This window comes from Camelus bactrianus, chromosome 3, assembly GCF_048773025.1.
Source record: "Camelus bactrianus isolate YW-2024 breed Bactrian camel chromosome 3, ASM4877302v1, whole genome shotgun sequence".
NCBI classification, from domain to species: Eukaryota; Metazoa; Chordata; class Mammalia; order Artiodactyla; family Camelidae; genus Camelus; species Camelus bactrianus.
This window is the reverse complement of record NC_133541.1, coordinates 61,401,538-61,428,212: the sequence shown is the minus strand read 5'-3', so window position 1 is coordinate 61,428,212 and position 26,675 is coordinate 61,401,538. Positions and strand designations below refer to the sequence as shown.

At 40.2% G+C, this 26,675-nt stretch overlaps 1 long non-coding RNA gene across 1 annotated transcript in view; it reads right to left on the bottom strand.

Annotated features, from left to right (window-relative positions):
- Positions 1-26,675, bottom strand: part of LOC105074787 (uncharacterized) — a 455,371-nt gene that overhangs the window by 317,509 nt on the left and 111,187 nt on the right. Inside the window, exon 5 of the long non-coding RNA XR_012505515.1 lies at positions 359-490. This is a non-coding gene — a long non-coding RNA (uncharacterized LOC105074787). The remainder of the gene's footprint in view (positions 1-358; positions 491-26,675) is intronic.

Here is a 26,675-nt window from a genome sequence, read left to right as displayed (position 1 = left end):
TTACCTTTGAATGTGCTAGAAATTTAAATGCAATGATATGCCTGAAGAACATGGAATGAGGGGGTTTGCAACTAGGTCACCAACTCAAATTTGATCCAGAATCCTGAATACTCTACAGCTGTCTATTATGAGTATCTAAAATGAATGCAACAAATAAATATCTGATTATATTTCCATGCAAATTTTATACCTACTCTGCTAATTGAATTGGAGCATAATGTACCATTTGTGTATTCAATTTACACTTTTGAAAATTTTTCTATATCATCTTACATTTTCGCAAAAGGAATAGGAAATCCACTGTCATGCCAATAATACCCACATATGTTTCAAAGGACACAAATAATATACTCCCTACCTTCTGGGTATGAACTAGGAGGATATAATTCAGCTCCATCCTGGATTTTCACATACTTCTGGACATGGCAGGTTAGAAGGCTCCTACGTACAGCATCCTGGCCGTGGTGGATTACGTTCCAGGGTACTGCACCTAAGAAACGAGCACAATTGCTGACCCCCACGTTGGAATCTAAGTCTGTTGGAAGAAGCACTGCCTTCTATCTCTTAATATCTCTCAGACATTTGGGAAATACAATTTCTGTTCACTTACTTCTGACCAGCCACTCCACACCTTTTTCTCACTGAGACTCTGGCACAAGTGCAGAGTGCAGAGTAAGAACAAACACCTGTTATGCTAAAAATTACTCCTCCATCTCCTTGCCTACTTCCCTGGAAACAAACATGTACACTTGACTCTCTTCCCTGAGGGTTCTTTCCTGAAATTATGACAAGATTTCAGAATTCTCGAGTTTTGCTGGAAACTGAGACCTGCACTTGTTGAGGTGAGAGGAGAGTGCAAAAGGGGCTGAATGGGAATGAAATCACAACACTTCATGTGGCTGCCAAATGTAATCTTAGAGGTAGAGTCTCTAAAATTCCTATGTGGCAGTCCCACTCTAGTCTGTACTGGTGAAATCAGCCCTAATGTACTGTGCTTAGATCTTAATGCTACCTTGTAAGACTGCACAGCATTCAAGGGAGAGAATGTAGCTTCATAGGGGAAATACAACCATCTCCTATAGAGCTCAGTTAAAAGCACTGGGACTGCTTAGAAAAAAAAAAAAAATAGAGGGAATTTGAAATCCCCTTCAAATATCTAAAGGACTGTTAAATAGAAGGCAGGTTAGGGTTATCTGCACGGAAACATCATGGGATAGAGTACGGCTGAATATAAGGAACCTTCTGTGAGTTGTGCTCTCCCAAGAAGGAAAACTCCCTGCCTCAAGGGAATGAAGACAGCACCCAGGTATAGGCTGGGAACCAGGGCAGCTGACCTTGGGGGACTCCAAAGGTGCTCATGAAGCAGTCTCAGGGGTTGTGAGAGTCATGCTGTATGGTCAGGCCACTCATGGAAGCTCTCTTGCTCTTTGTGCCTCCCTGGCTTTACCAGACCCTGCTCTGCCTACACCCTACTCACATGAATGTGTTTGTCCCCAGCCCCAGCCAATGATTGTTCTAATCTTAGGCCAGAACGGCTCCACCTGCTAGTTTATTAAAGGAAAACATCTGCCCTTGTAATGATCATTAATCTGAGGGACCGGGAGGGATGTGCCCCAGTTGCTGGTTTCCCTGGTAACTGATGAGCCAACTTGATGTCAATTTCCCATGTAAATGGTAGCCTCCTTGTCCCAGAGCAGTAAAGATCACTGCCTGTCCTGTCTGCCCTCTGCCACCGTACACAGTAGGGCGCCACTCCAGGACCTCTTGTTTGGGAAGAGTAAGATTCCTTGCCCAATAAGCTGTTGATGCCTCTGGCTCTTTCTTTGGTCTTGAGGCTGGGCAACCACAAGGCTTGCAGACCTGTTGGGTGTAGCACAGCACGTGCCAACTAGGCATATCTTCATTTTGGTCCTTTCGAAAACCCAGGATTTCTTTCAAGGAGGCTGAATTCCCTGCAGTAAATGTGGTTGTAAAAAGGAACATGTGTTCTACAGAGATTCCCTGGTTGGGGATCCTGGCTCTTCCATTCTACTATTATGTAAATTTGAGGAAGTCAATGAACCTAGGAATCTCAGTCGTAAAACTGAGGATTATTATTCCCATCTCACAGGGTAGTTGTGAGCTTTGAAAATCACCTGCATACTGTCTGGTGTATGCAGTAGGTGTTAATTGCTGCAGGTGCATAATTATATGGTACATAAATACTGAGGCCTAAAAAGCCAGCTTCTAGCCATCATCGGGCAGGATGGTCATACTGCAGTAAGTTCTGAACATAGTGAGCTAGGGTGATATGTGTCACTTTCCTACTTCTAAAAAGGCTCATTCTTCCATCAGAAAGACATACATTTATGTCAATGTGGAAAATGAGAAAAGATCCTACTGTGGAAATTGTGCGATAAACACATAAAATGTAGTAAATGAAATATAGTCACAGTGATGAACTTTATCAAAATTTACATGAGATGAATAATGCAAAGGCAGAGGAAATTATTCTCTACTATCAGCAGAAATCCTCTACATAGCTCCCTCTTAATTTTAAGATTCTTTTAGTAAGGTAGAGTCTATCTGATTATTATTACTCTATCTTTTTAAAATCACATCACCTAAGGATGGCAGCGCTGGTCACAAGGACAATGAGAATCATCTGGTTTCTTTACTACAGAGATACTTTCCACTATTGGCATATGATTCTTAAATTCCCAAACTAAAAGTTTTGATTTTTCCAACCAGGAGGGTGATTATTTCCACATAGAAATAGTTGGTGAGTTTGATCCAATTGAACGGCAGAGTTTATTAACTAGCTGTTCTGTAAAATGTAACCCTCAGCTATAATTATTATATATAATTATATCTGTATTTAATCTACTTTCAGGTATTAAGCCTATATTTAACATGGCTAACTCCTTTGAAATTGGAATCAAAGATCTTTGATCTGGTCAGTCTTCCCCACAAGTATGGGGTATTTCTGACATGAATTTGGACTTTTACCATCCCTTGAAGGACACTAACAGTAGCTCTGGATTCTTCTCAGTTTTGACAGGAAACTCACACTGAGTTAATAGTATTAGTTACAGTTCCTACTAAAATGATTCTGTATGCCCAAGAAAGGATGACTAGATTTGATGGTACATTCACTCCTAACTTAGATTGGTAACTTTCAATATACCAGTAAGTTATGCAGTATTTTCAATGGTTGAGTTCCTTCAAGCAATCTGGTTACATGACTTAATGCAGCATCCAAAGATGCCTGACTTTCAACCTGTGAGTTTGTAATGGGTGGTCGGGAGCTTGAATTCCAGGAACACAATTCTCTTGCTCTAGCACAAGCATTCTTACACACAGGAGAGGGGGCAAATTATCTGAAGGCGAAGGCGCTGGGACAGCCCTGGGCTTCCTGCCCTACCTTCATGTGGCAATAATTTCCCTACACAAGAGGCAGAGGGCCCCTCCTTGACACACAGTGTCTGCCTTGCCTCCCACACAGAAACCCACAAAAAAGTCTGACCCAGCACATATTAAGAAAAAAGCCCTGACTTGACCACACAGCAATTCTGGAGCATGAGCAGTAGCCACTGCCATGCTCCTGGCAAGAGTTTCATTGCATCCAACTGAAAGTGGGCATAATAAAATTCCTTTGTCAAGAGTCCCGGTGGAGTGTTGGCAATTGAGAGCATATTCTCCCCCTGGTAGGAACGACTATGGAACAGCATGAAATCTATGCTTTGGCAGCAAGGGAACTTGGTGCTAACATTTTTCTAAACTGAAACAAGACGGATGATTTGGCCTGATACTTACAAGTTATATGATATGTTAAATCACCTCTAAAAATAAAAACAAAAGATTTGAAGAAAGTTGTGAATTTTACAAAAGGAGAAAGATGGTTAGATAAGCTTTTTGCTTGTAAAAAAAAAAAAAATTTTTAAACATGTTGAGAAGCATGAGTGGAGGAAACTAAAATACAGAATTGTGAATACCGAAGATGTACTAGCGTGTTTAGAGTTCAAGGACTGGGGGCTCTGGACAAATTCCCATAATAAATAATAATTCAGAGAGTCTTTATTTGTAATTAAAAATTTCTCTTATCCAGTAAGTTATTACAGAATTCAGTAAATACCAGGCCCTGATCGTAGGCGCTAAACAAACACAAATATAAAAAGAGCCTGCCCCACAAAAATCTATTCACAGATATAAGGTATAAACCGTCTGTATAGCAAAGAATAAGCACTAAAACTAGAGACATTTGACTAAAGGCATTTAAAACTAAACTATTCTAGAGAAACATTCAGTTTTCTTTTCCAGTTTCTCAGTGTGATGCTGGGTCTTCACTTTACCCTCTCTACCGCGTTGGGGTGCTTCATTGGTCACAGACACTGATCCTACAAGGTCAGGATCATTATCACTTCTCTTTTTCCTAACTAGCCTCTAACCCACTGACCCAAAGAAAGACATGACAGCCCAAGAATAACACAAACATGAGGCTTCTTCCTTAAGGAATGATTTGGGATTTCTCTCATTAGAATATCGTACTTTCTCAAAGGACCCAAATGAGTACAGAGGAGAGCTTTGCCCCTGGGCACCACTAACCTCAGGGAGCAGATCCAGGGGAGAGAAAGAAGGCAGCAAAGCTTCCATTCACTGAGTTCCTGGTACTATGTGACAAAGCCACTTCATTATCTGTCATCTAATTCAATCTCCAACTGTATTCAATTTAAAAAACATGATGTTTACTAGATCAAAAATCTGGAGATGCTTCATAAGAGGCAGGGCAGAGATATATAGAGTGTGTATGAGCCACGCAGAGTGACAGAAATAGAGCACAAAAACATGCAAATCTTTTCCCTAATATGCCCAAGATTTTTAAAGTAAAATGAAGAACCTGTCAATAGGGCTGAAATTGAACCGCTTAAACCAGGCTCAGTGTTTATAAATGAAGAAGAGCCAAACCAATAATAATATTGTGGTATTGATTCTTTACGGTCTCAGTCACACCCACCTCATCACTTAATATATTTTTTCTCCTAATATGTGTTCAATCCTGTTTGATGGCTTGGCTCAGAGCTTAGATAATGGAGCCAAACCATATCCCTTTGGTTGGTCTTAAGCTTGGCTGGACTTTCAATGACTTCCACACATTAAGAGCCACTCTCACAAAAGGCTTAATATAATGAAGCCACCTACCTAACAAGGAATAAGAAGTAGCATTTCCCGAGTAGTTCTGTGAGCCAGGCACTGTGCCCAGGGCCTTACCCCAGTGAGTCATTTAATCCTCACAGAATGCTGAGGTAGGTAGCCCCATTTACAGATAAGGGAATTGAGGCTGGGAGGTTAAGACTTCCCCAAGGTCACAGAGTTTGCAAGGATAGGACCTTGATTCTGTCAATTATATTCAAACTGCTGCAGGTTCACAGGATGTTGTTCTGCTCTACTTTGAGGTAAATTTCCTGACAAATTAGGATTGCCACTTTCGGAAATTTGGAAAGCTTCACACTGCTGAATCATGTGAAGACTGGACAGCATTTCCTGGGGACCTGATTGGGAAATAAATTGCTCACCTTCACTTGGCCCAGAGGCCTGGCGTTCACAGACACACCAATCACTAACCCCCCCACCCTCTGCCACCGGCACCTCCATCGGCAGCAAGAAAAAATTAGGACTGCTGCACACCTAGACTGCAGATTATTTTTTGTGACTGGTGATTTTTAAATTTTTTTCTTAATGTAGTCAGTGGAGTATGAGATCTCCTGTATGCCAAATATTGGGGGAGGGGTTACGCACTGTGTGAATTACCTCAGGCCAAACCCAAAATAGCCCTGGTCCTCCCATCCCTGAACTTCAAAGCCAGCCCATTCCCCCTGCCGCTGCTCCTGCTGCGGTGACTCTGCAGTGGTCACAGGCCACAGCCTGGGTGGTCTGCCATACCCTGAGCCAGGGAGCAACCACATGCCTCATTCTGGGATGGGAAGGCAGCGGAGAAAAAGATAGAGCTGATAAACACACCCTGGTTCCCCCAGCTCCCCCTCGGGGAAAGTCAACTCTATACATGCCAACTGTGCTCACACAAGGCAAAGCTTTTAACAGTACGGCACTGTCCCCCACTGCCTAGGGTGTTCCTTCCTGACTCCCTTGTGGTGACACGGGAGGCCACATGGCACCTCATGGGTGGTGGGAAGATCATAAAACTGGAAGGAAAGAGAACCAAGTTCTGATTCCAGCTATCATTCAGAAGCCCAAATTCCCAGCACTCTGAGCCCACATCTGATATTCCTCTGGGTGTTGGGCACTAGGGCTTATTCATCTGTTTGTTTCCTGAAGATGGGAAAAATACAAAATATTTCTCCCATATTTCCCCTGCCCCTGTTAGAAAGCACTGATCTGCAGCAAGTTTCAGTCCTCAAGACAATTCAGCGGGAAACCAGCTTTCACATCTTGCGGAGAGCAGGAAGGAGATCTCAGGGAGGACCTAGGCTCACCTCAGGCACATCTCTTCTGTGGAGAGAGAACAGAAGGTTTTTACACTCGGGATAACTTTTCAGCAGAATCAGGAACTGAGCAGTGACATTATCCCCGCCGTGCACTGGAGAATCCTCTTTCTCCAGCCTGTAATGGGGTTTTAATCTGAGGGACATTATCCGGAAAAGCCTGGGAGAAACAGACACCAGCCCATGCAGCTCTGGGGGGAGTTTCTTTTCTTTATGAAATTCACAAAGGAATCAGTCCTAGGATCTGAAAGAATACTAAGGTTTTTTAAATTTAAAAAAAAAAGGTGGGGCAGCCTCTGGATGTTACAGAGTTGGAAGGACTGGCTTTTCTTTGAAACTAGAAAATCTATTTGGCACCTTTGTCCAGCAGACACAAGGAAAAGATCCCGTGGTCGTAAGTTGTTTTATCTAATTTTTCCCCTCCTAGTTTCCTTTGTTGTGAGTTCCAAGCTGCTTTGCACCCTTCCATCATTTACAGCTATTGAATCTCTTCTACAGATCTGTAAAAATAAACAGGCCATTTCCAGATTACCAGCCAGCAACACCACATCCTGTGTTTGAGCTGATGATAAATAAGAGTGATGCAGGTAGTCCCCCAGACACATCTGGGAAGCATCCTCTTCTCTGAACAGAAGCACACAGCATTCAATTCTAGCCAAAGCTTGTTTGGCCTTGTGGTCTGCTGAGTTGAAATGGTTATGCTATTTTTTTTTCTGAATCTAAAGATTATGTTTTTCCTCTGACATTTTTCCTTTTTAAAAAAATTTTGGTATATATACAAAAAAAAATAACACCCTGAGGGAAACTCTATTGGCTTTAGCCATAAATCCCAGGTGTATTCTAATTAGCTTTAAAACTTACTTTAAAAAAAAAAAAAACCTTCAATTTGAAGACAGCTAAAGCAACTAGCAGCCACGGTTTGGGCTAATTAACTCTTCTGGTAGCATCTAGTGACTAGAAGCTGTGGTCTCAAATATTCTGTGATGATGTAGCTACTCAGGATCTTATCTGCTCTTTTAACTTCTTTTAAATTAATCAGGTTTATAATGATTAACAACCTGAAATTATTTTTAGCTCTTGTTCCTATTTATTCTTTTCCCCTTCCATTTATATATTCTGCACTTTCTCCCAGTTAAACCCTTCAATGTCTGCTTAAAATACAGGAATATCATGAAACCAGCATCACTCTCCTCCCCACACATGTGCAAACAGACACTGATGGGGTAAGCGTAGGGAATCATCTTTTGCATCCCGAATTCAGCATTCTCAGAAGCAAGGGCAGACAGAAGACAAGCAAAGAAAGGGAAAAGTACTGGCAGACGCCACTGTTTCAGAGAACTCACATTTTGCTTCCCAGAATCTTAAGCTGTTCTTTCTCACCTTTCTCAACTCCTCAAGGGAAGGCTATTGCCACTCAGTACAGCCTCTTGGTAGCTGTCTAACGAAAACCACACCTGTGGTATACGGCGGCCACCAGGAGGGACCAGCTATAGATGCCCTGACCATGCACAGCTGTCCATCCTTCTGGGCTAGCCTGTGACAGCCAGCAAGTGCGCCTGGGAAGACTGCAATAAAAATGCACTCGATCCTACTGACTTCTCTCCCATCACCCTGTGAGGGAAGGTTTCCTTTCAGGATGACCCAAGTTTTATCCAGCTTACAGTTTACATCGTCTGATAAGACTATTCGGAAGACTTAACACAAGAAATAAAAATCTCTGTTCTTCTAATGAGGAAAGAGAATGTTGGCCCAGAAATCAAAAGAGCCGGCCTCTAATCTCCTCTTTGCCGTTAACTAGTTTTGCGACTTGGGAGAAAACAGTTTCTTCACAGGAACACTAAGCCAGAAGATTTCTAAGGTCTTCCATCTACAAAGGTTCTGTGAAGGGACGTGTACTCCGAATTGCCCTTTGGAAGACCAGCTGCTAACCTCTGTGCAGCTATAAGGTAGAGGAATCAGAATCAAGGAAGCCCAGATTTACATACCATAGGACCTTCAGGGAATTTTTAAAGATACATGTTCACTGCTCTTTTCTGAAATCAAGAGCACTCTTGCACGCCACTGCTGATTGTCAGACCTCCGTGAAACAAAATATCATTTTTCTAATACACAAATCGCCAATCAGAAGGTTAAACTGAGACTTTCTGGTGAAGCAAGAAAGCAACTCTAAAAGTTGAACTAAAATGAATAAATATGACTACGGCAATAGAAACACCAAATGAACATTTTAGTCCTTATTTTGTGCCAGACACTGAGCTAGGGATTTCTGCATGTGTTATCTCTGCTGAGCATGATAAACACGCTCTGTCCCCTCATTCTGTTCTCCAATTATCCCCCCAGGCCGGCCTGCCATATGCGCACCTCCTGCACAGAGATGTTGAATAAGGCAGGACCTCCATGCACAAGCACACCAGATCAGTCCAAATCCACTCTGAGGACTTCCATGGCCCTAATCTCAATGCATTACTTCCTAGCGGCAGGAAAAGAGCTCCGTATTTGTCAAAAAGAAAAGTCTCAGTGTTTCCTGCCTTTTCCAGGTACACTTCTTTCAAGTTTCTGGGAGTATTTTATGTACACAAGGAGGAACACTCTGATGTCTGGATCGATATCTGCAAAAGCTTTTAAGCTATAATAACCATGATCTTCAGCACTCAATACATTCTGACAAGACCCCCCCTCTATGTCAAGTGAAGTGGGTAAATTCTTAGGCAGGGAGTTTTAGACCCACTCTTCGCCTACTAGTACTTTCAGTAGAAAAGCCCGTAATCATTAAGCCAAACGCAAGGGGACAGGCATTCCCAATTACACAGTTTTAACTCCCGCTAAGTCCAACCAGCACAAACTTCATCACTACATTGTAGTGTTGCTAACTAATGAGCTGAATTTTGGCAGCCCATTAATCTTAATTTTGTAAACATTGATTTTTTTTTCCTTGGGTTTTGAATGGAGCTAAAATTAGCATTTTTGTTGTTATTTTCAGGGTTTTTTTTTTTTTAGTATAACCTCCATTTCAACTTCCTGCTACTGGATATTTTATTACAACAAACAGCTCTATCCTTGACCAAGGTCTAAAAAGAAGTCAGAAGAGTTCTGGGAATAACGGTCCCATCTCTCATCTTGTTTCACACACTTCCCCTGTCCCTTCTGGGACGTGGAGCTGCCATTGACTTCTAAGGAAATTCACTTGAGGCTCAATTAAAACTATGGGGCACAGAGAAGAAGAGGCATGTCCTCACCTTTTCCTCCCCAGTAAGATCTGTTTCCAAGACCAGTCCTATATAGTAGGACTTTTGAGGGCTTATAGTATAAGACAAAACTGGGAGGTTCAAGTCAGCTCTCATTTGACAACTGCTGGCTCATCTCTAGTTTCTCTTGTAAGTAAAAATTAAAACTGAAAGGATCTCTCCCACCAGGAGAGTGCTCAGGGCTTCCAATTTTCCCCAACTCTCTCTGGCTTCTTAGTCATTGCCATTTAGCAGACACAGTTTACATAATAACAGTTTTATTCGTGTAGGAGACACGGGGTATGAACTGCAGTGTTTAGTTAAGCTACCTGAGAAGGTCATTTCACATCACTCATTTCTCACTGTGGGCTCCCCATAGCACAATCTCACTCAAAACAGGCCATAGGCTCTCTGAGATAGCATATTCTAGAAGGCTTCGAGCCCCTTCCCTTTATTTTCCTCAGGTCTACCATATTGCAGCCTCCAAGACTTTCTCTTCATTTCTCTACTGGACCCCTTTAGTCTTCATATTTCTGCTGACAAAATACCAGTCCAATCACTGAGCAGCATCTGCTTACTTATGACAAACCAAACTATCACATTTCTTCTTTTGAAGCATCCTGACATTTATCACTATCCTTCAAGATTTCATGTTACTCATTGAAAGTCTAAAAGCCGTCACCAAATCAGTCTTAGGAATTAAAAACAGCATTTCCACGCAGAAGGCTGAACTTGTGGTGATGAAGGATAAGACCCTAATGTCGGCTGCAGACAGACAGGTAGACATCTCAGTTCTGCTATGTTCCAGCTGGGCATCCTTGGGCACATTACATAAGCTCTCTGGGCCTCATTTTTCCCATCTGCAAACTGAAGATCAGATAGTCTCTACTTCAAAGGGTAGTTGTGGAGATTAAATGAGATCCTGTGCACCCTTAGCCCGGTGCCTGGTGGACAATAAATTCTTAATAAATGTCAACTACAAAAGTTTTAACTGAAAGGTATCTCTTCATTGCAGTTTGAGAGTTACTACCTTACTGTACTGTCCCATTTTCAGAAACATTCTATTCTATTGTCTGAGGAACATGGAAAGGTACATATATATGTATGTACATGTGTGTGTCTATACACATATTTTAGACTTCTCTTTTACTGACCTGCCACTAAATCTGAAAACACATAGTAAATGCCTACATTTCATGAGATGCTGTCAATCAGCACTATGAAAGGTAGGAAGGGGCAGGAAACATGGTTCCTGCCCTCTGAAATCTGGCTGAAAGTAAGGACATGCACTCAACAAGCCATCTCATAGACCTATACCAGTCATTGGTTAAATAAGTGGCACACACAGTTCTTTGAGAGTTAAGACAACTCCTGCCTGACAAGGTCTAGGAAGGAGTCAGGGAGCGAGGAGAATTAAAGCTGACCTTTGAAACATAGACCCATTTAGACCTAATAAAAGAAGTAAGGTGAACATTACTAGCAGGGAAATTTCAGAGACAGTGGCCCAGAGTCTGGACAGACTAGAGCATGTCCAGCAGACAGTGAGGTGCTGAATTTTGCCAGAGCAGGGCAGGAGTATTTCATACCTACATCTAATGGAAGACAGAACAGGATCAGCTGACGCTGAGTTAGTTCACTGAGAGCGGGCTTTCGCTTGAACTTTGCTGTTGTTGTTGTGGTCCAGGCATGACAAGAAGTTGCATCTGGAGAACTATCTCCTAGCAACTGACAGTGGTTCATTAGGACTCTGCGTTGAGGATTCTGAGGCCACTGGCTCTTCGGGAAACAAAGCATGACTGATTATTAATGTCTGCTGAGGAAGGAGAAAGAGGTGGCCTACATGCTTTATGTCTGCCATCCAGGCAAAATAAACAACGGAGGTCATGGAGGGCAGTCTTAGCCAAAGAGTGACATGATAAAAGAAATGTTTTAAAAAGATTAATTTGGCAACAGATCATAGGACGAGCTGCTGAGAGAAAAGAAGAGGCAAGAAAACCACTTCGGAAGCTTTTGCCGAAACCAGGACAGCAACCACGCAAACATAAAAGGAGGGATACATTTAAGAGATTGTAAGAACAAATCGATATACTTAGCATGACTTCTAAAGAGCCTTTCAACTGAGTTAGGGCTTTTTTTTTTTTTTTTAATAGCCTTTTTTTTTTTTTTTAGAGCAGTTTTAGATTCACAGTAGTATGGAGCAGAAGATGCAGAGATTTCCCATACCTCTCCTGCCCCCACATATGCATAAGCCTCCCCCACTATCGGCATCCCCTACCACAGTGGCACATTTGTTACAATTGGTAACCCTACACTGACACATCACAGTCACCCAAAGTCCAAAGGGTACATTAGGGTTCTCTCTTGGACCTATACGTTCTATGTGTTTGGACAAATATTTAGTGACATGTCTCCACCATTATAGCATCATACAGTATAGTTTCACTGCCCTAAAAATCTTCTATGTTCTGCCTATTCCCTCGCCACCAGCTCCTGGCAACCACTGATCTTTTTACTGTCTCTGCAGTTTCATCTTTTCCAGAATGTCATATAGTGTGAGTCATATAGTATACAGCTTTTCAGATTGGCTTCTTTCACTTAGTAATATGAATTCAATTTTCCTTCACTAGAATGAGCTTGGTAGCTCATTTATTTTTAGTGCTTAGTAATATTCCATTGTCCAGATGTACAATAGTTTATTTATCCATTTACCTACTGAAGGACACCTTGGTTGCTTCCAAGTTTTGGCAATTATGAATAAAGTTGCTATAAATATCCACATGTCCTTTTTTGTGTGGACATAAATTTTTCATTCTTTTGGGTAAATGACCAAGGAGCATAATTTCTGGATTATATGGTAAAAGCATGTTCAGTTATGTAAGAAACTGACAACTTGTCTTCCAAAGTGACTGTTTCATTTTGCATTCTGACCAGCAATGAATGCAAGTTCCTATTGCTCCACATCCTCTCCAGCATTTGTTGTTGTCAGTGTTCTGGATTTTGGCCATTCTAATAAGCATGGAGTGCCATCTCATTATTGTTTTAATTTGCATTTTCCTGTTGACATATGATGTGGAGCAGAGTTACAGGATTTTGATTCTTAAGAAGGGGACCATTTTGGCTAGTTCTTAAAATAGCAAAGATTTGCTTATTTCATTTATCCATTACCAAGCACTGTCACCTAGAAGACAGCACGGTAAGAGGGCATTTGAAATACAGTACAGGTAAGTTCTGACAAATGATAGATAAGGAAAAATCTAGATGAGATGTACTTCTAACATGAGTGAGTATTTTGGTAAATGTGATAAAAGCTTTACCCTGGTAAAGCAGAGGCCACTGAGAGGGAGTAAATGACCTTGGGCAGAGGTGTTACAAGACACTAAACATAGTCTTGCCTTCTTCATAATTTTGACCAGCAGCTCTGGCCCTGCCTTAGCTCACCCACTTTGTCTCTCCATCTTGTGACAAGGTAACTACGTGTATAAGGTGCATCATGGCAGTTATGCCAGAAGTAAAGATATGAGGCTGAAGCCAAATCTCATTTCAAGGACAAGTCTCTCAAAAGGCCTCGTGGAGGCCAGGGCAGAGGGAAAGAAAGAAGACTTTATAATCATCAACACTGCATATTGTTTTTAGTTGTTAGTTTATTGAGGGGCCACAATGTATGAAGCTCTGAATTAAAAACCATTTCCAAATTATAAGAATGATATATATCCTCCAAAACCATATGCTCTTCCCAGGAGGAAAAAAAAAATGTCTATTAAAATTAAAGAATACAGCAAGAGATGGCATAAATGTGTAGCAAATGTCTCTGCCTTGTACCCGGCCGGTAACAGTCTTAGATATGCTGCAAATTGGGTAAAGGAATGTATGACTTGGGAGACAGCAATAACTGTTCGTGTAAGCGCCAAATCACAGAGCTTTCCCCAAGCTAGGCGAAGCCTAGGCAAGTGGGAATAACAAATGAAGAGGAGCTGCTTCAGGAAGGACGGGTCCTGACTGGGGCTCCCTCCTTCCTGCTCAAATGTGTTGATTATGTGACTCCAACTAGGCCAAGGGAAAGATGGTTGGAACATTTCCTTAGACAATGGCCCGATTGAAAGGTCACTTCCTGCCACTTTCCATATCCCTGAGGGGAAATCCCATGCTGGCTCCAGTACACAGTGATGGCTATGTTGAAAGCCAGGCTTCTGAAAAAATGCCTGCCTGCCAGAGTCACTGGCCTCCACTTTGGGGTTTAGAAATGAATTAAAGATAAGTATTCATGCTCGAATGTCCACTCAACTATAACGCAATCTGTACAATTTTTCAATTCACAATCATTGCAAAGCAGCTGTGTTTTTTATACTTCGTTGACTCTATGATTTTTCATATCATCTAAGAAACAGAAATTATTCACTCCCAAATGAGCAACATTTTGAACCCAACCCTGACCCTAACATGATAAAAATCTGTGCCGTGGAAAGAAACATAAAGTGGTTCGTTGTTTTGTTCTCTCTTCCCCTGAAAGCCATCCAAGGGCAGAATCCTGTTGCCTGTGTTCACAATGAATATGACATAGAAAGAACATGGTATTTTAGACAGAGCTTTCAGAAAAATCCATATAAGGACAAGAAGAAACATTTGATGCTGAATTCTTTCCTAATTTAAGACATTTTGTGTCCAGTTTTTGTTTAAAAAAAAAAAAAAGGAGTAAGACAAATTCCAGGGCAAATACTCCTGGGATTTCTTGTGTGAGCTGAACGTGGTGATGAGCAGACACTGTCCAAGTCATTGCAGGCACCCCACATAACCTAAATGCTCCCTCTTTGTGCGTGCCCAACTGGCACCAGCCTGCACAAAAGACTTCAACCCTTCCCCAGCTACAGCCTCACTCCCTGAATCCCCACATAATTCAAAACCCTAGCATTTTAAACATGTTGATGAGTTGTTTTAAAATTGTACTCAGGTTACTTTGTGGGAACATTGAATAATCTAATGCAATGCTTATCAAAGCAGATGATCTGCATCAGAATCACCTGGCGTTTTATTAAAATGCAGATTCCTGAGCCCCTACCTGGAATTGCTGAATGTGAAATATTTATGGGAGAGGCCTGGGTATCTACAATGTTAGAGACACTCCTGTGGTTGGGATCCACTATGTAACAAATCCTGGACTTGAACCATAGTCTTAGTTCCACTATTCACCATTCATTGTAGACCTTCAGCCAATCATTTAATCTCTGGACTCAGTTTTTTCAGCCATAATATAGGATTATTGTGAACTGATATATGTAGAAGTATTCGTTTATACAAAAAAAAAAATTCACACATATACTTGTGAATTCCCCAGTTAGACGATAAAGTCTTTGAGACCCAGGAATCACTTCATTGTATTTTCCTTATTGTAATACCATATTTCTTTCTGGATTTCAGTAAATAGTTACTTAATGTTCTATACAGCACAAGACTTGGAAGTTTTTGCACCCTGATACTTAAAGAAAGTCAGCTAGCCACCAGGAATCCACTGTCGAATTTACCTTGGACTAGGGTCTTCCCTAGGACTTAAAGGTTAATCAACGATCAGAGTTGATTAAACTTAATTAAACTGTTGTTTGCTGTCTAACAAAGCTTAAAGGGTGGCCATGTAAGTCCTCCTTGCCTATTTATTTAATTTTCCAGGAGAAAAATAACTCAGGTACCCCGACAAGTCAGGCTGACTACTCAAAATGGATTAGGGTAAGATTAAAGAGATTTTCTTAATTTAAAAAAAGGACTTTTATTGACGACATTATTTTAATGCTTTCTCACGTCAATACTTTTAGTCCTGTATTTCATCCCTACCTTCCAAATGAAGAAACTACATCACAGGGAAGTTAAGTGGCTTTCTCTGACAGCCTGATTTGCCTGTCTCTACAAGACGGGAAGACCCGTCAAGGGTCGGGCTGAGCACGTGAGCCTAGCGGGGCGGCCTGCGCCCAGAGAGCTGGGGCCACTGCTGATGGTCACTGAGTGCCTCTCTTCTGCTCTGTTCTGTGGTTGGCCAACTTTCCTTTTTTTTTGATTGAGATATTTATTTCATTAAATATAGTAAAATCCTCATTCAGATTTAGGTCAATTTTACAGGCTCTGGAGTCATTTTTGTCTTGTGAAGTCGGTGTTTCCATAAGTTCATGGTACATGGTAAAAGGATGATCACATTTTCATATGAATAGTTATATATTTATTTATGATAATGATTGCTAGGAAAAATGTATAACCAGTATATCAAGTCCTGATTTCAAAAATAGTATGACAAAGATGAGGTTAAATAATTTAAAATGGTGACTTGATGTAAAGTTAAATATTTTTCTACACATAAAGGAAGTCAAAAACTGACACATTAAATAATAGTTGAGGTATTGTGCAGATATCCCCACTTTGTGCAAGAGTAATAAGGGCAGTTGGGGCAAAACTGCTTTAAATTGCCTTTGAGACTTTGCATACCTCTCTTTCATTTTGAGTTGCTTTTATGATTGAACTTTGGGGGAAAAAAACCTTCAATTCTTTATTTTCAAGCTCTTCAGCAGCTGTCTCAAAGTAGCCCCTCAAGTCAACAACATCTATGTACTTTATTTGAAATTATACTGCTGATTAGGTGGCTCCAAATCACACTAAATGTAAAGCTAGAAATAACAACTGCATTTATTGACTATTAGTGTGAATTACACACTGTCCTAGTCATTGTACACACGTTACTATTAATTATCAGGACTCCTGTGGGGTAGGTATCATTATCCCCAATTTACAGGCGTGCAAACTGAGACTGTGTGAGTGATTACCCACAGCCCCCTAATATGCCGAATGTACAAACCAAAAATGGAACTCAAGTCTGTCATTCCCTTAAGTCTTTGTTCTTTCCCCAATACACACTGCCTCTCCGTACTAAATTTCCTAAACTGTATTGCCAAAATATTTTTAAATGTCTTACATAATAAAGCTTCAGTCAGAATGCTGTAGTTGTAGAAAAACTCTAGGCTACATCTGTGTGTGTCTTTAAGTGAACTGAATGGATTATATTTGTAAATGGGTTACTTTCAGCAGGTCAGCCACCTCACTATACCTCCTTTCGGATGAAGCCAACACACCCCTTTCTTCTCATGGAGATGAAACCTGGCAACTATATTTGTACCTGAGACCCTATCGTGTCCTGGCCAGCTAGGAGTCAACACCTTTCCTAAGTCAAAGTCGCTCTGACTGATTTTCTTTCCTGCAAACCTGGACTGAGAACTGCCTTGCTAACAAGAGGCCATAGAAGCTGGGGAGCTGAGGACAGTGGAGAGAGTGGAGAAGCAGAGGGAAGACCGAAGCAGAGGCGCACCTGGACCCAGAGAAGCAGATCTTGAGATGAAAGAGACAGACAGACAGGGAGGGACTACATTACACAACAAGAAATCTAACACTCAGCCTCTAGCTAAAAAAATTTGAATGAAGAAAAATATTTCAATGAGTGGGAGCCCCCCAAGAGCCCCTCCTGCCCTTGTACTCTGAGGTCTTCTTACAACAAATTCTTAAGTCTTAATGAAGCTAGTCTGACATGGATCTCTGTTATTATAGCCAAAAAGGTGTTAAGTAATACAGTCACAACACTGGAGAGAAATTTCTCCTTAAAAACTTTTCCTTTGAGTGACCTTGAACCATTCATTTTCTTCTAATCATTTACTGGTAAAGACCATATTACAGATAATTTCAGTTAGTTCTAGAAACCAGTCACTTGACCGCATTGTAATGTAAACACTTCATATGCAGATAAATGATTCAAGTTCTTTGATGGATTTCATTAAATTGTCTAAATATTTTTGCATCATAAAGACATTCAAATGAGAAACTATCACATTCTCCCCAAAAGAGCAAGATCAACAAAAGATGGCCTTTATTTATGAAATAAACACCTATCCATCTCATTTAGCTCCCTTCAGTTGCTCCTTATACTCATCCTATCTTAACCATTTTTACTAGAAACTCTAGAATAATTTTTGGCGCAGACAAAAGTAGAGGCAGATTTAGCAACTAAAGCATGTATATTTAAAAATCGCCCCTTATTTAGCATGTGTTAATATGATGGTGCATACCAGAGGAACAAAATAAAATCATCACAAGAAATGACTGCAAAACACAAGCGCTGTGGATAATTCAAACGAAGGCTTTTAGCTGGCTCAAACAATTTGGTCTTGATTTCATACATCACCAAAGTGAGACATTAAAGACTACTCTACACAGGGCACTTTTTTTCTTGTTCATCCATGTTTTCCCTGGGGCTTAAGAAGGGGGCGGGGGTGGGGTAGAAACAGCAAAGAACCATAGCATTTTTTCATTGAACTGACTTTAAAAAATGAGTTTGGCAATTAAAATCAGATTTTTTACGCAAGAAAAAATACATCTAAGTAAAGCACTTATACTAAAAGTTTTAGCAGAATGTGGATTAAATTATTGGTTTTTAAACCACCCTTTAAAAATGGCATTGACTCTGGAATGCAAAAAATCAGTAGATCCAAAGTAGAACAAGATTTTGACACTAGCAAAATTGAAAGCTAAATTAAAACTTCATGTACATTATTTGCAAATGTAATAATCCTAGGAAAATTCTAACTGTAACATCTTCTTAGCCGAAACTGATCTCCTCAATGTTTGCTTTCTCTGATTATTTCTAGTTTATTAGAGGTATTTTTTAGACTATGGCTATTGAAATCTGCAGTTTGATCCTTAAAGTAGATTTTGAGTAGCAAATCGCACGGGCCTGAGTATCCAGTCTTTTGGCCTTGTTTCTTTTGGCCTAAAAGTAGTTCCTTTCAATGCTTCTGCCCAAGAGGAAAGGCAAATCTAGAGAGGTGGGAGGTGCCCTTGCTTTGTGAGCTGTCATAAAAGCTGGCAGGTGCTAAAAGATCGGAGAGCTAGGAGACCACAGCTGAAGTTATAAATACATGTTTAAAAAAAATCTTGTTAGTAGTACATTAATATTATTGTATGTCATACTGTAGATGAGTTTACTTTTTACAAAGTGAACACCTTGTTGAAGAATGAGCCAGCAGAGGTTGCCTTTGAAAGGAAGAATTAATGCATAAAGCTTAAACTGAATATTTCTGTTTGAAACCTAAAAACTGCATGTGCATTACTCATTGAATTTATCAGACCATTAAGAGTAATTATGAAGCAGCGTTAATATATAAGCATAAAGCAGAGTAATGGACCAAAAGAAGCAACCTTCTGTGAAGTCTATTAGAGAAAATGTTTCCTTAAGTTCCCACAGTAGTGCTTTAACCCCTGGTTACTGCTAGTGGGAACCTGTAGCTATTAAAAAGCAAGCACCTTCAAGGCTCCACGCAAACTCTTTCTGCTGCTTACAGGATCCTCCCCCTTACTCCTTTCTTCGGGAAGAAAATTTTTTTCCCTTTAGTCTCAATTTCAATGTCATTCCTTCCCTGAAGCTTTTCGGGCATCAGCTCCTTCCTTTCGCCCAACCCCCACTGCCGCTGAATTAATAAATTAATCACGTGCTCCTCTGTGTTGCCATAGCATTGTGTTAATACCTGTAGCACAGCACTTATCATGTTGTATTATAATTAGCTCTGTGTGCATGGATCTATCATCACGAACCTAGAGATTTCTGAAAGTGCAGACAATGTGTTTTTCATTCAGTGCTTTGTTTGTAATAGGTACTCAAAAGATGTTCATCAGAAACAAGTGAATAAAACCCTCTTAATAGCAGTACACTCATGCATTCACCCATTCATACCTATATTCAACAAGTAGTATTATTTAAAGATATTTTATGTCTTATTGCAAAATATTTTCTCAGATCCATTCCTGCAAAATAGAGTGTGGTGACCTGGAGGTCACTGGAAATCTTTCAAGTACATAACATCATGTAGTAGACAAGAGCAGAGAGAAAGACAAGAATATAACTTCTCCTGATTAAAAATTTTGCCTATGGCTATCTCCGATGCTAAACATACAGCATGTGCCTGGTGAAAGCTTGCTGAATGATTAATTGATTATAGCTGAAGTTCAACTGTTTTCTGTCAAAGTGGGTGATGATAATATCTGCTGAAAGTTTCATCTTCTGCAAAAACTTTCTTATAAAGTCGAGTTTTGTCCTGACAACTAACCCACATGAGACTGATACCATTCCTCCCTAAAAACCTTCAAAATTTCTTGTGTGTATATTTTTATAGTCTAAGTATATATCCATCATGACTGATGCAGTATTGCTGATGCTTTGTGCCCCTTTTTTGATGTACTGATTTTTCAACATTAGAGAAAAATATTTCCTCTTTGAACTAAAAACTAGTCTTTTTATGCTTTTATAAACCAGGAAATTGGGTTAATTGGTTCTTCACCAGGACAGTGATCACTTATATTAACAGTGATCACCCAGAGGCAGTGCAAGTTTTGGGGCTCCTTCTGTAGTCTCACTGAATGACAAAATTACATCTGATGCCATGTTAGTATCAAGCATGGATGACCATACTTGTAAGTTCTTAAGCTTTCACAGCTGAGAGAGTTCAAGTTCAATGCAAGATTCCCTTTCACCCCATTCCTCGCAGCTAAAATCTGTCTGGCCATAACCAGGGGCAGAAATTGTCTTCCTCACAGAGAGCCTTTCTGAAGAACTCTGATTCTTAGAATGCACTTCCCTCTACTGAGCCGAAATCAGATTCCCTGAACTTCAAACATTGATCCTGGCTGTAGCCCCTTGGGTTTCAAAGATCTAACCTAATCCCTTTTCAAATATTGAAAGGCAGCCATGGTTGCCTGCAGGTATTTTCCAGCATAGCCTATACACCTGACTAAGTCTGTATCATCCAGCACACATGTGCCCACTAACCACAAGGCCATCGGGAGAAATCAGTTCAAAGGCCTTGCTCGTGTGCTAATGCCAGTACTTCTTCAACCACCAGCTAAATAAGCAAAGTGAATTGGTCATGACTGCTCTGAAGAAACTCATGTTGACCCTTAATGATCACTGCCTACTTTTCGGTGCGCATAAGCAATCTGCTTAGTAATTCATTTGGAACTTGGCTTATTTTTGTTTCCAGAATCTCTACTGCATTCTGTCACAATTCAACTGGTGGGTATGGGGTTGGGGTTGGATGGAGACTCAAAGTGTTTGAAATGCAGGAAGGGGATAGATTTACTACAGGGAATTGGTTACACAGAAGCAGAAAGGCTCCCTGAACAGGGAGCAGTGAGGCAACCCAGAGATTAGAAATAGCAGGAAGTCACTAGGACGTCTAGGCTAGAGGAGAAAGGGAGGAGCCTGCGATATCGAGGCCAGGAGTTAGGGTCACCCAGAGGAAGACAGAGCTGTGACAGGAGTGCCATGCAGGGGTTGCAGCTACGGAGAAGACATGACTTGAGACATTTCCAGAGATATCACCTGAAGTACAGAGAAACAGGGAAAATAATCTGGCTTTGGCTTTCCCTTTACCCCAGCCCTTTACTCTCCCACTGGGGTTTCCTCTGGCTGAAACCCCAGCTGACACTGGAGAGGCAGCTGACACAGAAATCTGGGAAATGCAGCCAGCACGGGGTGGGGGTGGGGGGGGCGGGGCAGAGCAGGGGAGGGGTGGAAATGGGCGCCTTTCTGCAATTCTCCATGATTCCGCAAGGATTACACACCTGAAGAACTTTTCAGTACCTTTTGATTATTACCTTAATGACAACCCTTCTTTTATTATGGCTTGTGTGGGAGGTTGCACCTCACACAATGTTTTGCCCAAACCTGAACAAGTCTGACCCAACTGTGGCTACTGTTGTCATTGTTACTGTCATTTACCTCCACAGCATTTACCAGTGTGTTGCACACAGGAGACACGAAATTAATACAATTTGTCTGATTTTAGAAAAATCAATTATTCCCCCAAAATAGCTATTTTACTACTTCATCTCTTGTTTTGATGTTCAATTGCTGCTTAATTGTGTTTCATTATGCTTTTTAATTTATAGTTGGTGTTAATAAATAATAACTGAAGTGGATCTAATTTTCCTTCTGAGAAAGTTCACTTGATACCTGCACTCCCTGATGGTTTCTAACAATCCACATCCAACTCTCGTGAGGAATGTAAAACGTATCATGAAAATGTTCACTCTCATTTAAGTGACACATATCAAAAGGCCTTTGACATTATATTTTTATTTTTTAAGTAATTCCTTTTTCTTTCTTTTGAGATTTTATTAGAAGAATATTTACACAGTATCCTTGGCACAAACATTTTAGCAGGTTAACAGCCAGGTAGCTGTATAAAATCATCAGTCAGCTGACTAAGTTTATGAATTTAACTAATCTTTCCCTAACAAATGGACAGCTTTAACAGTAACTAGAAGAATTTAGAAGCAATTGCATCACTGGGTTGATTCAGGATACATATGCAGCTTTTCCTGACTGTCCAAAGTAAACATTTATTCAAGGACACTACACTGATCCTCACGTGGTGACGTTTAGAACTGTGCTGTCCCATATGGTAGACACTGGCCATGGAAAGCCACCAAAAACTTGAGATGTGGTTCTTCTGAACTGGCATGAGCCCATTCTTCTGAATAAGCATAAAATACACCAAATTTCAAAAACTTAGTATAAAGAAAAAAATGCAAAATACCTTATTTTACACTGGTTACATGTTAAAATGATAATAATCTGGATAGGTTGCATACAGTAAACTATTAAAATGAATGTCACCTGTTTGGTTTTTTTTTACTTTTTAAAATTTGACTCCTAGAAAATTTCAAAATATATATGTGGTTAGCATTTGTGGCTTTCTTTGTATCTCTTTTGGGTGGTGCTGGTCTAGAGCAAATGAAGAAGTGCTTGTCTGCAGAGATAGGACACAGCAACTAAAGGAGAATCATCCCTCCCTTTAATTAGTTCTGTAATAGCAACGGATCCGATGTCAGACATTTAGAAGAGACAAGACTATTCTCTTCAGTCAAGCAAAACTCCCACTGTGGTTCCTAAGAGTTCTGCCTGAGTGAAATAAATGAGATTAGCCCCATGATGTTTACTTCATACTAAAACATTTTCTTTTCCGAAACTTTCTTAGTACACTGTTGGCTACCAGGCTGTAGAAAGTGCAGAGCCGAGAAAGGAGGAAAGAACAATAAAGGCACAATTTGAAAGTGTTGTTTTGAAACATGTAACTAGTGCTGTCAGCCGCTGGTTCTTTCCATTTTGTACATTTACATTTCCTGACTGTAGTTTAAGAACATTTCACTGCGTGTTACTATCAATCATCCTTAACCTAGAAGTGCACTGTACATTAGTAACAGTTAATTGGCATATTTAAAGTAAATAGCTACTTAGTTTTGTTGTGAAGGTTTTGCATACAAATCTCTAACACCACACGCTTTGTTTGTTTCAATAACAAATACCCTGTCTGCAACATTGCCACTTCTGTCAGTAGATGAATAGAGATGCAATCGCATTGAAACACCCGGCACATGAGACGACAGCCCAAATGCTACGCAGTGTGTAAGCAGGCCCTCCTTGCCTGTCAAAAGATGCCCACACAGAGGGGAGAGCACAGAGACATGAAAAGGAGAGGCAATGTAGAAGGATGGACCAGAAAGAAAAAGGGAAAAATAAAAAAGAAATTATAACTTTGCCTGTACCTTTTCTATGCATTAATGAGCTGAATGGGAGATTATTTAGTGGACATTGTCCTGACCTCTGCCATTTGTTCAATATCAGGTTCACACTCAGCAAGCTTCCCAAAGCCCAAGAAGAGATACCACTCCATCACCTGTTCCCCTCAGAGCCCAGGAGCAAGTGGAATTATACTTCTTCCTCGGGCAGTAGGGCTAAAATGGGAATGGGTTAGGTATTTGATAAAAGAAGATAAAACGCTATTAACTTCTTTAAAACTGTGAAGCCAATGTAACTATAATACACACCTTAAAAACAAACAAGCCTACATTACATTTTGGATGAATTCCTATGTCTCCCAGACCTAGAGAAATGAATCTTCACCTGAGTCCCAACATTTGCTTTGCTACCTGCACCAGTAAGTCAAAAGAGATCATCTCCTGGTAGTTATATGTGCATGGGTATATGTTTGTGTAGGTACCATGAATTAGATGAAATGTTACCATTCCTCTAGTCATAACTCTGAAATAGAATTTCCCTAGAAGAAACAGTATAAATGGTTGTCTATATGGATCATTATCATGGTCTGTAAAAACCCTATAAACTTACAAAAAGTTTTAAATAAACTAACAATATCAATAATAGTACAATTAGAAATCATAGTGATACTATTGTTAGCACTAATAACATTATTTCAACTCTATGAAAAGCTTAAAGAAGAAAAACAGAAAAGTTTTTATGGGAACAACCTGGAGAGAGTTAACCACTGCTCATTTCTAATATTATGTCTTTGACGAAATTCAAATCTGAGATATCAAAAAATATTTTACTTAGAACATCACTTAGATACATCATCATTAAGCAGGCTTTGCTACTTTGATTATAGGCCAACCTAGCTATGATATTTTTCAGTGCTTGGAAATGCCAACACGTCCTACAAAGGTCAGAGTGATCTGAGCACACATCCTCATCCACTGCCATAAATTGTATCCACCCTGTAAGAGAAAAGGAGGAATGTTGCAAATAGTTTTATCTCAAACAGAAAATGTGAATGGGGACCCTCTATTTCTCAGTAAAACTATCAGGAAGAATTTCCCATCTGTTCAAAGTATCTAATATTGAACTCTTCAGTTGAGGTCCACAGTCTTTCATGGTTCACTGTAAATTTCTAAATAGATGTTTTGCCATCACTAACTCAAAACTAAAAAGCTAGACTCCCTGTGTTCTCAAGGATCTCCTTCTAGTGAAGCTTTTCTATGTCTGTCAGTAACAACACCATGCAGACTGATACTGGGGCACCATGTGCCCCCTTGTCCCATAGGCTGTTCCACTCAGGACTTCACCCTATTCCTTCTCATGGATGGTAATTCCAAGATGTTTTCTTTTCCTTCCACAACTACCACTAAAGCTCCTGAGTAATGGTTAATGCAGAACAAGATGACCAGTATAACCTCCTCATTGTGGGTGGATCCATTGTCCCTGCCTTGATCCATCTTATATAAAATGATGAAATTATGGACCTCAAAGGGGGCTTCACTAACTGTCTGCTGTAGTGAACAGTTGTTATTTCCTCCAATCCGTCATGGATCATGGACTGAAACTTGGGTAAACTGAAACAAAATGAATTTCTAGAAAAGTGATCACCTGCTTGGATGTCATAGTGATGTCAAACTGCTGTCAAGGTTTCTAAATGCTGACTCTCAGTTTCTCTCTTTGTCTTGTCATAGACCTTTATCACTGCTCATCAGAGTCGGTCTTCAGACAATACTCTGAGGAGCACCAATGAGCCACTTTCTATTAAATCACCATTATTTTCTAGGCTGACCATTTATATCATCCCAGTCCAAGCACCAAAAGTAAATATAAAAACTACATTATCTGTTCAGATGAGTTGCAGCTAGAAAAGACCTGAAAAGTTATTTTCTTTCCCATTAAATAATCTCTGATCATAAAGCACTTTAGAATTCTGTAGGTGTCTGATAAAATCTAAAGATAATCAAAGATTAAAGATCAAATGAAATAATCAAAGATCTTATGGCGAAGAGGTAAGAAGACCATGACTAAAGTATAAGAGAGCAGGAGGATACCTGAAAATACTGTGGCCACAAAAGTCATATGAAGAAGCAGAGAAATAACAACAACAACAAACCATCCAAGCTTATTTTAAATATATTTAAGAATGTTCTGCAAAGGGGCCATACAAACTATACCCAAGATCTCATCACCAAGATGGTCAAATCCAGAACCGCAAGGCAACATAAAAAACAAAACAAAACATTATTAAATAATAAGTTCTTCTGTAAACTATTCCTTTATAGCTAGTAAGTTTTTGAAAAGTCATCAAACTTTATTTTGTGCTATATAAACAAAATATCCAGATGAATTCCTGAAATTTCAACCATTGCCTGATATCACTATGTTGCAGAGACACAAGGAGACACCTCAGGAGACGCTCGCCTTCCAGCTGTGCCCGGCATGCCATTTGTTTTACGGAATAAAATCCAGCGATAGCAGCACCCTCTCCCTAGGCTCAAAGACTCATAATAATCCCCTTCCTTCTGGGCTCCATTGCTTGAGCCAGATTACTTTTCATACTGTTTCTTCATATACTTTGCAACACGATCACATCGCATTTTTCTTCAAAACTCTGGCAGATTGTTTGGGCTAGAGATAGATGGAGACAAGAGGCACCATCTGGTGCAAGATCTTTATTCCTTGTTAGCACTACAGGAGTTCTGGTATTTTACATGGTGCAGGCAGCAGCTTTTTTTTTTTTTTTTTTTTTTTTTTTTTTATGTGTAGATGGAGAAGGTGTAAGATGGTCAAAGGACCCTGGCATTATCTGAAACCATCACTGATTTCCTTGGTGTAGAGTTAGGTTTTTTGTTTTTGTCGCTGGGCTTTTTTTTTTTTTTTCTTTTTTCAGTTCAGACAACCAGCGGCATATGGTTTCATGATTCACAAAGATGGTCCTTGACTATAGATTTGACGATCTCAACATAACTTCCAGGCTTGCCAGAGCTGTGTTACAGCAGAGAGAGCAAATAGCTCATGATATTTCTCCTCTGATGAGTAAGCTCCAAGATCGCAGGTTTAAATTTGATCTGGGATTGAAAGAAACAGAGCTATGTCCTGCCGTGCTTGCATATATGCTTTTCTTTATCAGAGGTGAGCGTCTATTTCTCCATCATTGACCCATGTCTTCAGGGACCGAAAGCGCAAATAATAGCCAGGTGAATCATGTTGACTCAGATTGAACACACACTTCTGCTCTTTTCCATACCTTTCTATTCTTTGGAATTTCAAGTGCTTCCTGAAATTTACCCATTGTCCTAAAAATCTGGTGCCTGTTTAATAAAAGAAAAAAATTTTCACCTT